Source organism: Sciurus carolinensis, chromosome 1, assembly GCF_902686445.1.
Source record: "Sciurus carolinensis chromosome 1, mSciCar1.2, whole genome shotgun sequence".
In the NCBI taxonomy this organism is placed as follows: domain Eukaryota; kingdom Metazoa; phylum Chordata; class Mammalia; order Rodentia; family Sciuridae; genus Sciurus; species Sciurus carolinensis.
Genome location: NC_062213.1, coordinates 88,688,567 through 88,705,878, shown reverse-complemented (window position 1 = coordinate 88,705,878; position 17,312 = coordinate 88,688,567). Strand labels below are relative to the sequence as shown.

General features: G+C 40.0%; 3 non-coding genes and 1 pseudogene across 3 annotated transcripts; 1 reads left to right on the top strand and 3 right to left on the bottom strand.

Annotated features, from left to right (window-relative positions):
- Positions 1 to 326: 326 nt before the first annotated feature.
- Trnav-cac (transfer RNA valine (anticodon CAC)) lies at positions 327 to 399 on the bottom strand. The gene has a single exon. It is a non-coding gene; the product is annotated as a tRNA-Val (tRNA).
- A 4,042-nt stretch (positions 400 to 4,441) lies between these two features.
- Positions 4,442 to 5,168, top strand: LOC124960551 (40S ribosomal protein S3-like; annotated as a pseudogene).
- A 5,466-nt stretch (positions 5,169 to 10,634) lies between these two features.
- On the bottom strand, positions 10,635 to 10,706 carry Trnae-uuc (transfer RNA glutamic acid (anticodon UUC)). The gene has a single exon. It is a non-coding gene; the product is annotated as a tRNA-Glu (tRNA).
- Positions 10,707 to 17,171: 6,465 nt separating this feature from the next.
- On the bottom strand, positions 17,172 to 17,242 carry Trnag-gcc (transfer RNA glycine (anticodon GCC)). Its single transcript has one exon. It is a non-coding gene; the product is annotated as a tRNA-Gly (tRNA).
- Positions 17,243 to 17,312: the final 70 nt, after the last annotated feature.

The following is a 17,312-nucleotide window of genomic DNA, read 5'->3' as shown; positions in this document are numbered from 1 at the left end:
CCTTTGGGGTCCGTGTCCAAACAGACGATTTCTTTCATTGAGCAGCCACTTCTGGCTCCCAAATTGGGAGCGCCGTCCTGGTGTCAGAAAGGAACACGATGTAGAAACTGAAGAGGTAGCATAGGGATCTGCTGATCTCAGAAGTGTCATTGGCCTTTAGGACCAAGTCACCCACTGCCACGACCACCGCCACGGGGCGCTACCGAATGCCGCTCCGCCTGTAAGGGCGTTCCATCCCACCTGGAGAGTCCCGGGGTCTCATTGCAATTTTGGAGGATTTTTCTACAAGGTTTCAATGATACCGGAAAAACAAAAGCTTTACAGGTTGTTTCCGCCCGGTTTCGAACCGGGGACCTTTCGCGTGTGAGGCGAACGTGATAACCACTACACTACGGAAACCTCCCGCTAGCTGGCGCTTCGCAAACCACCCTTGAAATGCAATGACTCATCGCTGGGCCTCCAGTCCACGGAAAGTCCCGAGCCAGCCAATTATTAATCCCTGGTCTTCCCCACTCCCCATCCCCGCACTCAGAAAGCCGGGAAAGAATTAACAAGTCTGAGTTAGGCCGAGGTTGCTCTCAGAGAATTGTAACCATAGGTACACAGAGAAATTGATGGTGCCTATTCAGGAAACTTCCAGCACAATTAGGGCTCCAGCCAGGACCCCGAGGTCGTAAGACAGTTTTCCTGATCCTATCAGTCCCTAAGGAATGCATCGCTACCGTGTGGACTGCTCTGGAGTCAGGCTACCCACTGGCACTTGGCACATACGATAAAAATAGAGCAGGTAACTCCAGGCAGAAAGAGACCTAAGTGATGGACTTAAATATTGGCTGAAGGGAGCCAATATTTAAAACAATTTAAAAATAGACTTTAGGTTGGTGCAGCACTTAATTTAGGAGGCATTTGCACACTTTCTCATTTAGAAACGGTCTACGAGGAAAGTATTAAAACCTGTTCTAAAGATGGAGAGACTGAAGCTAAGTAAATTTGATTTGCTTAAGATGGAAAAACCTAGAGGAGAAAGCGGGTTGTGGATGAATAAGTAAAGGAGGAATGTTAAGGGGTTGAGAAGTGGTAGGGCTGAGCACCAGGAAGTAGCTGCCTATGGGTGGAGACTGTGCAGAATGTGAAAAGACTTCAGCAATGTCTAAGGGACTGGATCTTGGGCAGATAGTAGAGTTTATAAGGCTAAGCCACATTAATGAAAATTCATTTAAATTGGCTTAAATAATAAAGGGGAAATATTGCCTCAAATACTGGGTAGATGTGGGATTCAGGCAAGTCTTCACAGAGGCTTAAAAATTCTCTTGGTCCTTCTGTGCTGTGTGCAAAGTGAATGAGATATGCTGCTTAGTTTAAGTGAATTTATCACAAAAGAGTGGGGAGCTGAAGCTTCAAACCACAGTTCTTGTGTTCCAACAAAAGAAAATTTAAAGTAAGACATGAAAAGCTATGCAAGATAATTTTATTAAAGAGCATTTTAATATGTCTGGACCTGTCATGGTGGCCATCCTATTCAGAGGGACTTTATCTACAAGTCCATCTTGTGTTGATATGGGTTTTAGGGTCAGTGGCCTAACAAAATTTACCTTAGTGTGTCTGCACTACTAAAGAAATCTCTTTCCTGAAATACATTGAGAAACTTATGACTTTACAAAGACCCGGATAAACCCAGTCAGGAGTTAACCTCAATGATCTTTCTTTCTTGACACATTTCTTAATTAGCTCCTTTTGCTCCTACTTGTCTATTCTCAGGGTTTGTACACCTGTTGTTTTTCTACAGGTGTGTCAGTTATTCATTTGCTTTAAAAGTAATTTAAACTCTTGACTCTGTCATGTTATTGGTTTGCATTCAGTCACTCATTACTAACTACTAACAAATTAGGGGCTACTCCTGAAGTGCCAGCTAAGATTAATCCTGCTCAAACTCTATGACTGACAAATTCAAGGTATCCCTAAGAAGGGAAAAGGAGGTGGGTATACAGAGGTGGCAACCAAGAAGGGGGAAGAATGACATATACTTTTAGGAAGTGGAGAAGTTGTTAGGAAAGGTTCCACTCTAAAGGTTTCCCTGCTAAGCAATTACTCCATTGAGTAATTTCCACTATGTGAGGCCACATGAGATCCAGGGTAGCCCAGGACAGCAGCACTCTCCCACCACACCCCAAGAGGCCACTTTCAATGTAGGTTAATTTCTGCCCCTACATACCAGGAACTGAAGAGGCTGTGCCAGTTCCTCTCCCACCCTATCCCCTCAGCCTTTGAGAAGACCAAGCTTTCATGCAGCTGACCTCAATGTTCAGTAAGCCTGCGGGACAGTCCTGAGGGATGAGAGGTAAGCCTGGAATTTGTCCCCATTACACCATATCTGGCTCAAGACATGTCTCCATCCCCTACTCATAATGGTTCCTCACTGGGGTTTCTCCGTAAGGCAATGCTTTGTGGGGAGCTGTTTCCCAGAGTATTCATGATATCAGCATGCTCATCACCTCTTTATGGGAAGAGGTGGTAAGAATTACTCTTATCAATAAGAATCTGAGATTCTGTTCCCAATGTGAGTCGAATAACCCAAATCTTGGCTCTCAGAGCCTTCTCATGTCTCTCATTTCCCCACTCCCTTGTGAAAGTGAAAACTCTGTCCTTGACTCCTTGCTATTCCATTGCTCAGTATTTTCCACCACATCCTCCTTCTCATGACACTAATACCTAGTGACTTAAGGAATATGGTGGTAGGAGACAATAGGCAAAAGATTCTACCTTTTAGGTATAGATGGTGGTGGTGATGGGAAGGTGAGGAATATTATAAAACTAGTCTACAGTAGAGGAGCTGTAGTCTCAGAGAAGAAAATTACTTATTAAATTTGTAATCTGGAGAGGAAGTAGAGAAGTTAAGTCCAGTTTTGAAAGTAGCTTTTATAAAGCTTCTAGATTTCACTCTCTTGGTGCCATTATATGTAGCTTTTCAAAAAAGCAAAGTTGTTTTGATTAGCTTCATAAAAAATGAAGCAGAATCAGTAAACTATTAGAAAAAATAAAAGTTCAGTAAGAGTTGTTACAAAATCAACTGGGTAAGATAGTGCTCATTTGTCATCCTACTGACTTGGGAGGCTGAGAGAGGAGGATCGTGAGCTCAAAGCCAGCCTCAGCAAGAGTGAGGCTCTAAGCAACTCAGTGAGACCCTGTCTCTAAATAAAATACAAAAAATAGGGCTGAGGGTGTGGTTCAGTGGCCAAGTTCAATCCCTAGTACCCCTTGCAAAAAAGCACACTCTCTCACATACATAAATAACAATACCATTGCCAGGCATGATGATGTACACCTGTAATGCCAGCTACTCAGGAGGCTGAGTCAGGAGGATTGCAAATTGGAGGCCAGCTTCAGGAATTTAGCAAGAACCTGTCTCAAATTTTAAAATAAAAAGGACTAGGCTAGGGATGTAGCTCAGCAGTAGAGCATTTCTGGATTTAATCCAATCCTCAATCCAAAAAAAAAAAAAAAAAAAAGACTTAAATTATAGATAGGAAATAGTAGTCCCATCTAGAAAATCTGAGATTGCTGACTGTTCTTTTCCCCTTGGGAATTTGTCCTAAGGTAAGGATCAGATATCACCTAGGCAGTGGGACTCTACTGAGAAAAAGAGAAACCAGTAGAACTCCTGATGGTCATGCCAGCTGGCTTGACTGACTAGAACATGATGGAACATGAAACAAATGAAACATTAACACAACATTAATGAAAACTGGACAAGCATGGGAGATTTTGTGCTGAGCTGAAAAGGCAGAGTTGAGAGACCTCCTGCAATCTATTGGTACTTGGAGGACAGATGGCTAGGAGGAGCTGCCTGCAATAAATACATATCAGCTTTCACTCTTGAGACCACTGATGACAGAGTTAGACTGAATTTAATTAATGTTGCACCTATTCATGACCCAGATTGATTCTAAACTGAATTGAGGTAATCAAATCCCATCTTCTCTGACAGAGAAAAAAGAAAGAAATCTTCCTGGAAGGAAACATTTAATTTAGTCTCTATAGTTATTTTATACATGCTGTCTAGCATACAAGAAAAATTAGGAAACATGTATGAAGACAAAGGAAAATGAGACCAATAAAGAAGCAGAAAATGGGGGAGAAGCAATTAACAGAAGCAGAAACAAAGATAACCCAATTGTTTAAGGTCACAGACAAGAGAAGCAATTAATAGAAGCAGAAACAAAGATACTCCAATTGTTTAAGGTCACAGACAAGAGTTTAAAATAATTATGATTATTATTTTTTTGCAATAGAGGAAAAGGATGAAAAGTTGATGAAAAGATGGAAGACATCAACAGAGAATTGGAATCTATAAAGATTCATCAATGAACTTGTAGAACAGAACTTTCTAGGTGGGTTTAAGAACAAATTGGACTCCTTTCCTTTGTGGGTGCATGGTGGCAAGATGGTGGTGCAAATTTCCGAGAAGAGGAAGTTTGTTTTTGATGGCATCTTTAAGGCTGAATTAAATGAGTTTCTCATGCGGGAATTGACTGAAGATGGCTACTCGGAGTTGAGGTCCGAGTTACACCAACAAGGACAGAAGTCATTATCTTAGCCACCAGGACACAGAATGTTCTTGGTGAGAGGGGGCAGGGAATCTGGGAATTGACTGTGGTAGGTCAGAAGAGATTTGGTTTCCCTGAGGGCAGTGTGCAACTTAATGCTGAAAAGGTGGCCACAAGAGGCCTGTGTGTCATTGTTTAGACAGAGTTGCTGCGATACAAAGTCTTTGAAGGGCTTGCTGTATGGAGGGCCTACTGTACTGTGGTTCATCATAGAGAGTGGAGCCAAGGGCTGTGAGGTTGTGGTGTCTGGAAAATCCCCAGGACACAGAGCTAAATCCATGAAGTTCGCGAATGGCCTGATGATCCACAGTGGGGACCCAGTTAACTACTATGTTGACACTGCCATGGGCTATATGCTGCTCAGACAGGGTGTGCTGGGCATCAAAGTGAAGATCATGCTGCCCTGGGACCCAAGTGGCAAGACCGGCTCTGAGTAACCTCTGTCTGACCCATGTGAGCATCGTGGAACCCAAAGAGGAGATCCTGCCCACCACCCCTATCTCAGAACAGAAGGGTGGAAAGTCAGAGCCACATGCCATGCCCCAGTCAGTCCCTACAGCATAACAGGGTCTCCTTGGCAGCTGTATCTGGAGTCTAGATGTTGCTTTTAAAAGACATTTAATAAAATCTTATACCGAGACATAAGGCCTGACTAGGCTTTCTGTCCAGTGTTCAAGCTGAGTTATGTTGGCCTGTGGAACATTACTTATCCTTTTGGTTTAAGTCATATTTGCAGTATTTGCAAGGGCTGGACTGAAGGAACCAAGCAGAGCTAACCAGAGAAATATCCTGTGGGATTGTGAAGACTGGCAGCTGGCAGGGCAGCACTTTGATTAATTATCCTATAGTTCAGGATTACAGGTTCAGAGGAAGAATTTGGTTTGGATAGTGAGGATTGGGCCTAGTGCATGCTAGCCATGCACCTCACCACTGAGCTTTGGGGGTTAAGATTATTTTTTCCTGATGTATAAGGAAATCCAAATGCACATAGAAACTAAATACAAGTATATATTTTTGTGTCATACTATGCTAAGTGTGTGTGTATTCTTTTCAATTCTCAGCATCTCTAAAATATAAAGGGGATTTGACTGTGCTGTTGAGCTTAAAGCTTAGAAGTGAATTGCCTAAGCAGTATAAAACCATCATTAGAATCCACATCCTAAGTCCTGTGCAGTTAGCCATTATATCCCTGGAATACTATTAAAAACACCTAAATTGTCTAAAAAAAAAAAAGAACAAATTGGATAAAACAGAAGACAGTATTAGTGAACTCAAAGACAGGTCAATAGAAAATATCCAAATGGAAGCACATACACACCCATGCAAAAAATGGGTAAGAATAGGATATAATAGAAATGTATACTGGTCGCAGAAGGATAATGAACCAAAGCAATATTTGAAGAGACAATGACTGAGAACTTTCTAAAACTGATGAATGGCTCCATCTCCAGATTCAAGGAGCTTAGCAAACTCCAAGAAGGACAAATCAAAAGAAAATCACACCTTAGTTTTTTGTTTGTTTTTTACTTAAACAATTAAAACAACTAAATTACTAAAAATCAGAGGTAGAGATAGAATGTTACAGGAGATAGAGAAAAAACAATATTATATTCTAAATGACAACATAAGAATGATATCTCTGCACAAGGCCCTTGTTTCAATCCCCAGCATTAAAAAAAAAAAAAAAAAAAAAAAAAAGCTGAAAAAAAGAAGAAATAACTGATAACTGCAATTCTAGAATAATACACAGGTAAAAATATCTGTAACATGAAGGCAAAATAAAGACATTTTCAGACAAATGAAAACTGAACAATGTATTTCCAGAAAATTGAAGAGAGATTTTCAGGCTAAAGGAAAATGATTTCACATAGGAACACTGTTATGATTTAGGTATGTCTATATCTAAATAAAGACATGATTTAGATATGTGTGAGAGAGTAAAAGTAAGTTTAGAGGTGAAATAATTGGGTTTTGAGAGCCTGAATGGAGTCAGTGCATTAATCTACTGTTATGGATTAACTGTAGGCAGGTAGGGTGTAGCTAGAAGAACTAGGTCACTGGGAACACGCCTGTGGGGTAGAACTTTCTCTTCTTTCTGTTGCCATGTCCTGAGCTACTTTCCTCTACCATGCTGCTCTGCAATGATGTTCTGCTTCACTTTAGGCTTATAGCTATGGAGTCAGTCACTTATGGTCTGAGACCTCTGAAACCAAGAGCCAAATAAATTTTTCTACCTTTAATTGTTCTGGGTCTTTGGTCACAGTGATGAAAAAACTGACTAAAGCAAACACTTAAATATAAGAACAAATGAAGAGCACTGGCAAGGGTAAAAATGAGTATATCTGAAAGGATATTGACCATTTTAATCATATCTTGTGGAGTGTTTTTTTTTTTTTTCTTTCCAGCACTCTACCACTGGCTACACCTCAACTCTTGAAGAGTTTATAGCATAGCAAATGACATAGAAAGAAATAAAGTATGTAATAATAATACAAATGACAGGAAAGATAGATGGAACTGAATGGTCAAAAGGTTCTTCTTCTATTATTATTATTATTATCATTATTATTGGTACTGGGGATTGAAACCAGGGGCACTCAAACACTGAGCCACACCCCCTGCCCTTTTTTGTATTTTTTGATTTAGATACAGGGTCTCACTGAGTTGTTTAGGGCCTCATTAAGTTGCTGAAACTGGCTTTGAACTTGAGATCCTCCTGCCTCAGCCTCCTGAGCTGTGCCACTGTGTCTGGCATCTTCCATCATTCATGAAGTGGTAAATATATTGTTAGTCTGTCATAAATTCAGGAAACCTATTTTAATTTCTAATGTACTCACTGAAAGAACAATACAAAAAGATATAACTAAAAAGCAAATAGAGGAAATAAAACTGAAAAACAAAAATACATAATTGGACTGGGATGTGGCTCATGGTAGAACATTGGCCTAGCCATGCTCAGCATCCTGGGTTTGATCCATAATACTGTCAAAACACACACACACACACACACACACACACGTGGAAACTTATCTTATCCCATGTTCTGGTACTAGGATCCACTATGTAAATTGTAGGATCCAGTGCAAAATGAAAATGCAAGAGCCTTGTTTTAAAGTAGAAAAAAAAAAGTGCTGTTAAAGGTTATAAACTATAAAACTTTTTCCTTTCTTCCATGGTCTTTTGCTTGTTCTGATTTTTTTCTATTTAATATTTATTGTCATTCTATGTAGAAAAACATAACTTAAGCTGGCCCAGTGGTGCATGCCTGTAATCCCAGCAGCTCAGGAGGTTGAGGTAGGAGAATTGCAAGTTCAAAGCCAGCCTTAGCAAAAGTGGGGTGCTAAGTACCTTCAGTGATACCCTACCTCTAAGTAAAATACAAAATAGGACTGGGGATGTAGCTCAGTGGCTGAGTGCCTCTGAGTTTAATCCCTGGTATCCAAACAAATAAGAAACAAATCATAATTAAAATAATTAGCACAGGGCTGGGGAGATAGCTCAGTTGGTAGAGTGCTCGCCTCACAAGCACTAAGGCCCTGAGTTCAATCCCCAGTACCACAAAAAAAAAAAAAAAAAAATTAGCACAAATTTATCCATTATCTTTATAATGTATGATTCCAGTTTTAAGTGTTGGCCAAATGTTCACTATTATCCATTTCTGATTCTTTGCTTTTTCTCCACCTAAATTTAATCAGGCTTCTTTCTCCATAGGCCCTTGAATAAGACTTGCCTTGGCCAACCTGGGCAAGGGCTAAAATGCAGACTATGCATCCCTTATCAATTTATCCTGAGAATCAGTTGCATATGGAGATATATTTCCTAGGAAACTACTCTGATCATCATGTCTGTTCATTCTGCATTTGTTTGCTCAAATTGTCCTTAAAAGTCTCTGCTGAGCTTGTTACAGTGGCCCATGCCTGTAGTCCTAGCTCTGAGAAGGCTGAGGCAGGGGGATGGCAAATTAAGAGGCCAGCCTGGACAACTTAGTGAGAACCTGTCTCAAAATAAAACAAAACACAACAGCAAACAAACAAACAAACAAACCAAATTAAAAAGGGCTGGGGTGTAGTTCAGTAGTAGAGCACCCCTGGGTTCAGTATCTAGTACTGAAACACACACACACACACACACACATACACACAACAAATGAACAAACAAAAACCCCGTTTATCTCTCCCTGCAAAAGAAATGGCCTTTTTCTGTTCCATTTGGAGACCCTTGCAGATTTCTGAGATCAGAACATTCTACCTATTGCAAAATAGTCTTTCTGAAAAGTCTGGAGAGACTTTTCAGACTTTTCTGGAGGTCCAGATTTATTTTACTTTATATATTTATTTATTTATTTATTTATTGGTACTGGGGATTGAACCCAGGGGTGTTTACTACTGACTACATCCTTGCCCTTTTTATTTTATATTTTGAGACAGGATCTTGATAAGTTGCTTAGGTCCTCCCTAAATTGCTCAAAGTAGCCTAAACTTTCCATTCTCTTATCTCAGCCTCTGGGATTACAGTGGCATGTGCCATTGTACCCGGCTCAGATTTATTTTAATTTGACAATGTAAATATAAAAAGCATTTAACTCATAAGCAGAACCACTGAAATTATAATATCTATGTTTCATAGTTACTGCATACATATGTATTTTTGTCTTTACTGGAACTGTGGCAGTATTACACAAAATTAACTTGACTGTTTTTAATTCATTTCTTTATGTACACATTTTACTCATACTTTTTGCTTTTCACTTACTGATAAATAAGGAAGGACTGAAAGGAAAAGGAAGTGTGGTTGCCCTATGTTTCCTTTTCCTTCCATGGCATATGTGGTTAAGGAAAGTAACATAACAAAGGCTATGATAGGATTCTTTGGTTGTTTTTGTTTCTTAAAAAGTCATTGCTGGTATGGGGGTAGGAAGGATAGAAGAGCGAAACAGATATAATTACCTTGTGTACATATATGACTGAATGACCGATGTGATGCTACAATATGTACAATCAGAAAAATGAGAAATTACACTCCATTTATGTATGATCTATCAAAATGTATATATAAATGCATTCTGCTGTCATGTACAATAAATTAGGATAAATAAAAAATAATTTAAAAATAAAATACCATATAATAATAATAATTTTTTAAAAAACCATCACCTGCTTTTTACCTTTAAAGCAAATTCTGGTTTGAATGGAAAGTGTGACTTCCTTGTGGTTCCACCCTGAATTCTGTGTTCATCAGTTACAGCAAATGCTGTATATAAATGGGCAAAGAGAAAGGCAGACAAGAATTGTATCTCTGCCTTTTGACTAAGATCAAGCAAAGAAAGGCAAACAAGGATATTGCTGGTATGTTCTCTGCTTATGTGTAATCTCCATTGTTTCATGAAACTACACTTTCAAAACACATGTGAGTAAAAGGATTTAAAATGTTGAGAACTTTTTTCAGATGTCCTTAAAATTTTCTAACATGCGCTTGCAGTGGTGAAATTCTTCATCCTAAGATCTTTTTCCATAAGGTACTGCACATAACTCACAAATATCTGTCCCCAGTGGTCTAGTGGTTAGGATTTTGGTGCTTTCACAAGGGCCAGGTTTGATCAGGGAAAGCTGTAGTCTTTTTTATCCCCTGCTGAGACTGCAGATACACTCACCTCCTTGGTTTTTGCTAAGGTTCTCCTGCAGGCACCCTTCAAGGAACCATTGAGCCAACATTCTGAAGTATAATTTATCAGCATCTAGGAGAAAAAAATGAAAATGGTCTTTATGCAGATTCAAACCCACCTGTACTTCACCCTGTTGAGAATTACTGATTTGTTTTTATCAATCTACATAATTTTTACATGAAACAAATCAGTTATTTCAAGTGCCTTCTAAATCTAGAAGGGTTTGATTGGTATAGACATAGTTTTAATGAATTTTTTCTTTTTTTATTATTTTCCTTCTAGAAGAAGAGGAAGAAGAAAAATAAAATAAAGGTCATGGAACTTTGGACTTCACAGAAATCATTTATCTGAAGTGCAGAAAACTTCTCTTCCCTGACCGGGAATCGAACCCGGGCCACAGCGGTGAAAGCGCTGAATCCTAACCACTAGACCACCAGGGAGAGACAGAGGGGCTTATTTAGCAGCACCCATGACAATGATCTCAGGACTAATTTAAGTGCATCTGAAGAACATTTTGAAGGGGACGCATGTAGTGCTAGGTGCACTGACTGCCGCTGGGATCAGAGGGTAGCAGAAGATATTTAGCAGCAGAAATGTTGGAAGAAAGATTGTCATAAGTCAAATCAGGGAAGAGGAAAATATTTCCTGCAACATTTTGTCATTCTCTCTGACCATAGGGGTTTCTCTTCCTCCTTCCCTCCCTCCTGCCTCCTCTCTCCCTACCTCATAAAACCTGTGTGTCTCTCTCACTTTCACATTTTCCCACTGTTGATTGCCCTACCCCCCACCCCCACCCCCACCACCATATGCTCAAACCCCAGTGCTTAGGGAGAAACATTCAGGGCCAAGGGTCTATGTCAACCTGAAGGTGCATCCCTCTTCCAGGCCACGCTCTGAAGATATATCTCTTTTTGTGAGAAATACCTGCACAAAGGCCTGAAGTCTGACTAGGTCTCTTCCACTGTTAGTATTACTGAAGGTGGCTTAGGCCTCTAGTGTGTGCGGACAAGGACTTACGAGTGGAGACTGAAAGGCTGTTAATAGGGGTATGGACAGTTTAGACTTGGGAGACAAAGGGCCCCAAAACCTACATAAGAGTTAAGGAGCCAGAGTTAAGTGGAGAGGGCCCTCTCCATACCACCATGTTCATGTACGGAATTATGAGGAGTTCCAAAATTCTAAATGCAAACCTGGTTTTTAAGAAGGTATTTTTGTCAAGGTTGGAGGAAAGCTCTTATCACAGCTATGCACATACTTCTCTGACCTCCTGATCCATGCAGTACACAACTAAGGTTGCATCTTAGGTCACTCTCTTCCAAACCTCGGTCATGTTTCTCCATTCCCCAGCCAGGAACCTTCCAAGGAATTTCACCACTAGTGAAAAAATAAGCTCAGAGTCTTCCCCTATCCTGTTTTGATCTTTGTGACCTCCTCTCCAATGAGACACTGACAAGCTCAAGCAGTGCCAAGATCAGTTAGTGAATTAGCAATATGCATTTTCCCCTTAAAATTGTATTCAATAGCATTTTTCCAATTAAAAATACTATAAAACTGTTCCCATTTACTTTAAATTTCAAGAACCTTTAGATCTTCTGCTAGGAGTTAATGAGAGAAAGAAGGGGCCTGTAAAATTTCTTGGATTTTGGATGGTAGTTGAAATAGAAAAGAACCAGAGTAATGCAATTTTGTTCTGACCTGACTCCATTTTATGCTTGCTTAAAATGTTTTCTTTTCAGCCTCCTGACAGACGTATCTATGTTGACAGTACAGTAGGACCTTCCCGTGTCCCTATCACCCTGATGTATAACAATATGACTCTGAAATGTATAATCAAAACAGTTCTCCCATGTAATCAAAATACCTGTCTCAATAGGGTCTTTCTGACCTACATGTGCCTTGTTTGTTCTTATAAACTCTCTACTTCCAAAATCAGGTGCTGGGAGTTTTGCCTGCTCCCATATGCTTGTCTGGAATGCTTACTAAAGGATCATTTTTTTCCCTTTCAATTTGGCTCAATATGCATGGTAGTTGTAATTCTTGTGCACTCTGTAACAGCAGTAATCAGAGAAACAGACTCAATAGGATGTGTGTGTGTGTGTGGTGTGTGCACGCGTGCGCTTAGACATGTGGGGAAACTTATTTTACTTTTATTTTTTTGGTAATGGGGACTGAACCCCCAACCTTTTTAATTTTTATTTTGAAACAGGATTTGTCTTGCCAAACTGTTGAGGCTAGCCTTGAACTTGCCATCTTTTTGTCTCGGCCTCCCTAGCAACTGGAATTTGTGCCACCATGCCTAGCAAAAATGAAATAATTAAAAAAAAAAAAAAAAAAAAGGATTAGCTGACCTACCTTCCATAAGACCTTCATCCCAAAGAAGTCTTGCCCTGTATTCAGAGACTAAAAAGAATTTAGAAAAACAGGATTTGGTAAATTCTTCCCCTTTATCATCATTAGATTGTACTTTTTGTTCTCCAATCATGCTTCAGTTTATCTACAGGTACATAGATTTCCCTGGGCCTATGGGTCTTCATTTCTCAAGCTTCCTGTGTAGAGTAAAATTTACATTAAATGTATTTGTTATGCTTTCCTCTTGTTAGTCATCTTTTGTTATAGGGGTCAGCTATGAACCTTATGGTGAGTGAGGAAAAGATATTATTTTTCTCCCCTACAGAAGGCAAGAAGACAAAAATATGATTGAAGGAGCCAAACCCACACCACAGAAAAAGCCTGGTAAGGGAATTCAGGAACCAAAACTGAACTTTCATAAGAATTCTAACCTATGATGATTCCATGTTTGTTTTGTTTTGTTTGCAGTACTAGTGATTAAACCCAGGGGTGGTCTAATACTGAGCTACATTCCCAGCCCTTTTTGTTTTATTTTGAGATGGGTCTCTGCTAATTTGCCCAGGCTGACCTTGGGAGACTACCTGCTGTAGTCTCCTAAATTGTTGAAATTCCAGATGTGGCCTGAGCTTGTTCAAGCTTATATTTATATTTCCCAAAGGCCGAAGATCACAAAATGAGAAAAATTTAATATCATTGGTTTTGATTTATGGATTAATCAGATAATCATTACGTCTCTTAGTAAGTGACATAACCTTCTTTAAGTGTATTAGTATTACAGAAATTTTAGTTTTTTTCTTATTTTTTCATTTTTTGATGGACACAAATAACTTCATTTTATTTTAATGTGGTGCTGAGGATCAAATCCAGTGCCTCACACATGCTACACAAGTGCTCTACCACTAAGCCACAAACCCCATCCCATTTTAGTTTTTCATTTCAGTGTAGGACATCTTTTATATTATTACATTATTTAAAAACATAATAGGAACCAGGTGCAGTGGTGCATGCCTATAATCCCAATGGCTCAGGAGGTTGAGGTAGGAGGATCTGGAGTTCAAAACCAGCCTCAGCAAAAGTAAGGCCCTAAGCAACTCAGTGAGACCCTGTCTCTAAGTAAAATACAAAATAGGGCTGGGTATGAGGTTCAGTGGTTGAGTGTTCCTGAGTTCAATCCCCAGTACCCCCCTAAAAAAATCAATCAACCAAACAAACAAAAAACATCTTAGGGGCTGAGGTTGTAGCTTAGTAGTAGAGTGCTTGCCTAGCATGTGTTAGGCACTGAGTTTGATCCTTAGCACCACATAAAAATAAAGAAATAAAATAAAGATATTTGTGTCCATTGACAACTTAAAAAAAATTAAAACAATTTTACTATGTTGTCTATCTATAATTTGTTGTGTTTTCTTTCTGATCAGTTCAAAGCAGCACATTTTATTTTACCCAGTGATTATGTATCAAATGATGATACTAAATAGATATTTGTTTTTTTTAGAATCGACTTCCAAATCTGAAGTGAGAGGACACTGACACACTTCCACTATCCCCTAAGTCTCCCCCCACGGCAATTTGAGTGAACTTTATTTGTTAGTAATTTTATTAGTCTTTTAAGGAGATATAAAAACCCAGAAATTTATTATCTCACAGTTCTGGAGTCTAGAAGTCCAAAATCAAGGTGTCAGCAGGGATTTGCTCCTTCTGAAACCTATAGGGGAGACACCTTCCTGCCTTTTCCAAAATTCTGGTGACTCCTAGTACCTCTTGGTATTCCTTGGCTTGCAGTTGCAATATTCCAGTCTCTGTCTGTGTCCTTGAAAAGGTCTTCTTTCCGGTGCCTCTGAATATCATTCTCTTCTTTCAAGGACATCAGTCATTTGATTTAGGTACTACACAAATCCAGTAAGAACTCATCTTAACTCGAGTCCCTCTGCAAAAACCCTGTTTTCAAATAAGTTCACATTCATAGATAGTAGCAATTAGGGCTAGAACTTATTTTTATGGAGAACACAATTTAATCCACTTCAGTAATGATAGTTAATTCCTTTCTTTTCTTTTCTTTTTTTAGGTTTTGGTTTCTCTTCTATGGTGTTTAAAACATACATGTTAGGGCTGAGGGTATATAGCTCAGTGGTAGAGTGCTTGCATGAGAACCTGGGTTTGATCCTTAATACAGAAAAAAACAACAAAAAACTCCTTACATATTAACAGTTGGTTGTGAAGAGAGGAAATCACTTACTCCTATCAACTCTTGTGTTCCACCACCAAACTTAAATGAAAACTATTGTAAAAATAAATCAATGAATAATATTACCAGTGCCTTTGAAGTCCCTATCATTATTATTATTATTATTATTATTATTATTGATACTGGGGATTGAACCCAGGGGTTCTTTACCATTGAGGTGTATCCCCAGTCCTTTTTAAATTTTTTAATTTTAAGACAGGGTCTTGCTACGTCATCCAGGCTGATGTAGAACTTGAGATCCTCCTGTGTTAGCCTCCCAAGTGACTGGAATTACAGGTGTGTGTCTCAGCACCTAGTGACAACTGATTACTCTTTATCCAATCCAGTATATATATGTAACTAAATGCAGTTGCTCCTTTGGGTCTTCATTTTCTTACAAGGGCTCCTGTGGTTCATAAAATGTATATGAAAGAAATCTGTATATTTTCCCTTTTAATCTACTTTATGTCAGTTTAATTCTCCCATCCAGTTGGAACTCTAAAGAAACTGGAGGTGGAATTTTACTGCCCCATTTCAAATTAGCCAGAGTTCATTGAGTTCTCCAACTGTGGAGCATCGGCTGTAAGCATTGACTGGAAAAAGAGCCATATAACTGTTTTCTACACTATCAGCACCCACCTACAAAGGCCAGTTAGCTGAGAGATTCTGTAGGGAAAAAATTCTCAAAGGATTTTGGAGAAAGGAAGCATCCTTTGTGACAGGGGTCAAAACTCACCTCATCCCTGAGTGAGCTTGAACCATCATTTTGATTAACACATTATTTGTGTTAATCACATCAACATTTGATGAACACATTATTGCACTATGTAATTATGCAACAGAACTTTAAATTGTAAAGTTTACTACCTGAATTTCTGCCTCATCACCTTGACATTGCTAGTTTAGGTCTCAGGACATTAAACCTCCTCTGAAGTACTTTATTCAAGTCCTTGAGTAATTTTACATCAACAAAAAGTGGGCCTCATAAATCCTAAATTGAGACACAGAAAATGAGTAAAGCCTAGATCAGTATTCGCTTAATGAAGTAGGGAACAGCAAACAGAGTGTTGGAAAATAGCTCGCTGCTCACTTGAACTAGCTTCCCTGTTTGGGAGGCCAGTCTGTTGTAAAATTTGTTGAAGTCCTTCAACACATCTTTTTGAATGTGAAACCCGGACTTGGAGCATTGTTAAAAGAGAAAGTTAAAATATGGCAGTAAGGTCTGAAGCTCATCCTGAAAATGATTCTTGAAGGTAAGGACAAAAAGTACTGAATATCCCTTCTACCCAAGCATTTACTTTTAACACATATTTTTTTTCATAAAATTGCTAATGCCAAATATTTCTATTAAAAGAAATAAATAATGAAAAAAAAGTCTAAATCTAGTGAGATGGTAGAATATGTAAGGACACAAGAGACAGAGAAGGATGAACACATAATACCCCACCCCAACCCCAAAGAGGGTCATTAAAAAATATTTCAAATGGACCATGTTTCTCCACATGGACTGATCTACAATACAGAATTTATTCCAAAATCTTTGAAATCATCTTCACAGAAAGACGATTTTTCAGCAAAAAGACAGACACGAAATTAACACATTTAGGGAGGCAGAAAAATAACAAAATGAATAATAAGCTGACCAGAAGAAAAAGTTAAGAGACGTCTAGAGAGAAAAACCAGAACTTTATCAGAAGTACAAAAAAGAATGGGAAAAACCACTATGCCCATTTGGCTATACCAAGATGAGAAGGGATACAGGGCTCAGAGCAGAATATGTGTGCAAGGGCAAAAATGTGTGCACTAGCTGGTGTGTGTGTGTGTGTGTGTGTGTGTGTGTGTGTGTGAATGTGTATGCCCAAGAGCCCCTGACAGCAAACAACCAAAGCATGATACCACTGGGAGTCATTTGGAGTCCTTCCTGCGCCCCACGGCAGCCGTGGGCCGGCAGCAGGCCACTCGTGGGAGAGGTGAGTTCTGGTCCGACGGTCCGGCGTTTGGTGTGCGGTCGAGGTACCTGGCGGCCTCCATGGACGCGAAATGCGTGTGGGAAGGCAACTGGAGAGTGAAGGGACAAGACGGCTGGTGTCAGGCACAAGGGTGGGGGAAGGGGAGAAGCACAGGGACTCTGGGGCCCTGCTTCCCCGACAGGGGGTGGAAGGGGCAGAGGTGAGTGTCTCGGGGTCGCTGCGTTGAGGGAGGGGGCGAGTGGGGCCAGGTGCCGAGCTGTCAGCGCGCAGGCTGTGGGGGGTCGGGAAGCAGAGGCGCAGGGCACACGTGGAGGCAGCCGTGGAACCCAAGGATGGGGCTTCGGGACCAAAAGGGGACCGAGTGTTGCATGGGCCGGGAATCGAACCCGGGCCTCCCGCGTGGCAGGCGAGAATTCTACCACTGAACCACCCATGCACCCATGGCGCGCACCTCCGTGCAACCTCGTGACAGTGGCCACCGCCTTCCGTGAGTTGCTGCTTGGTGG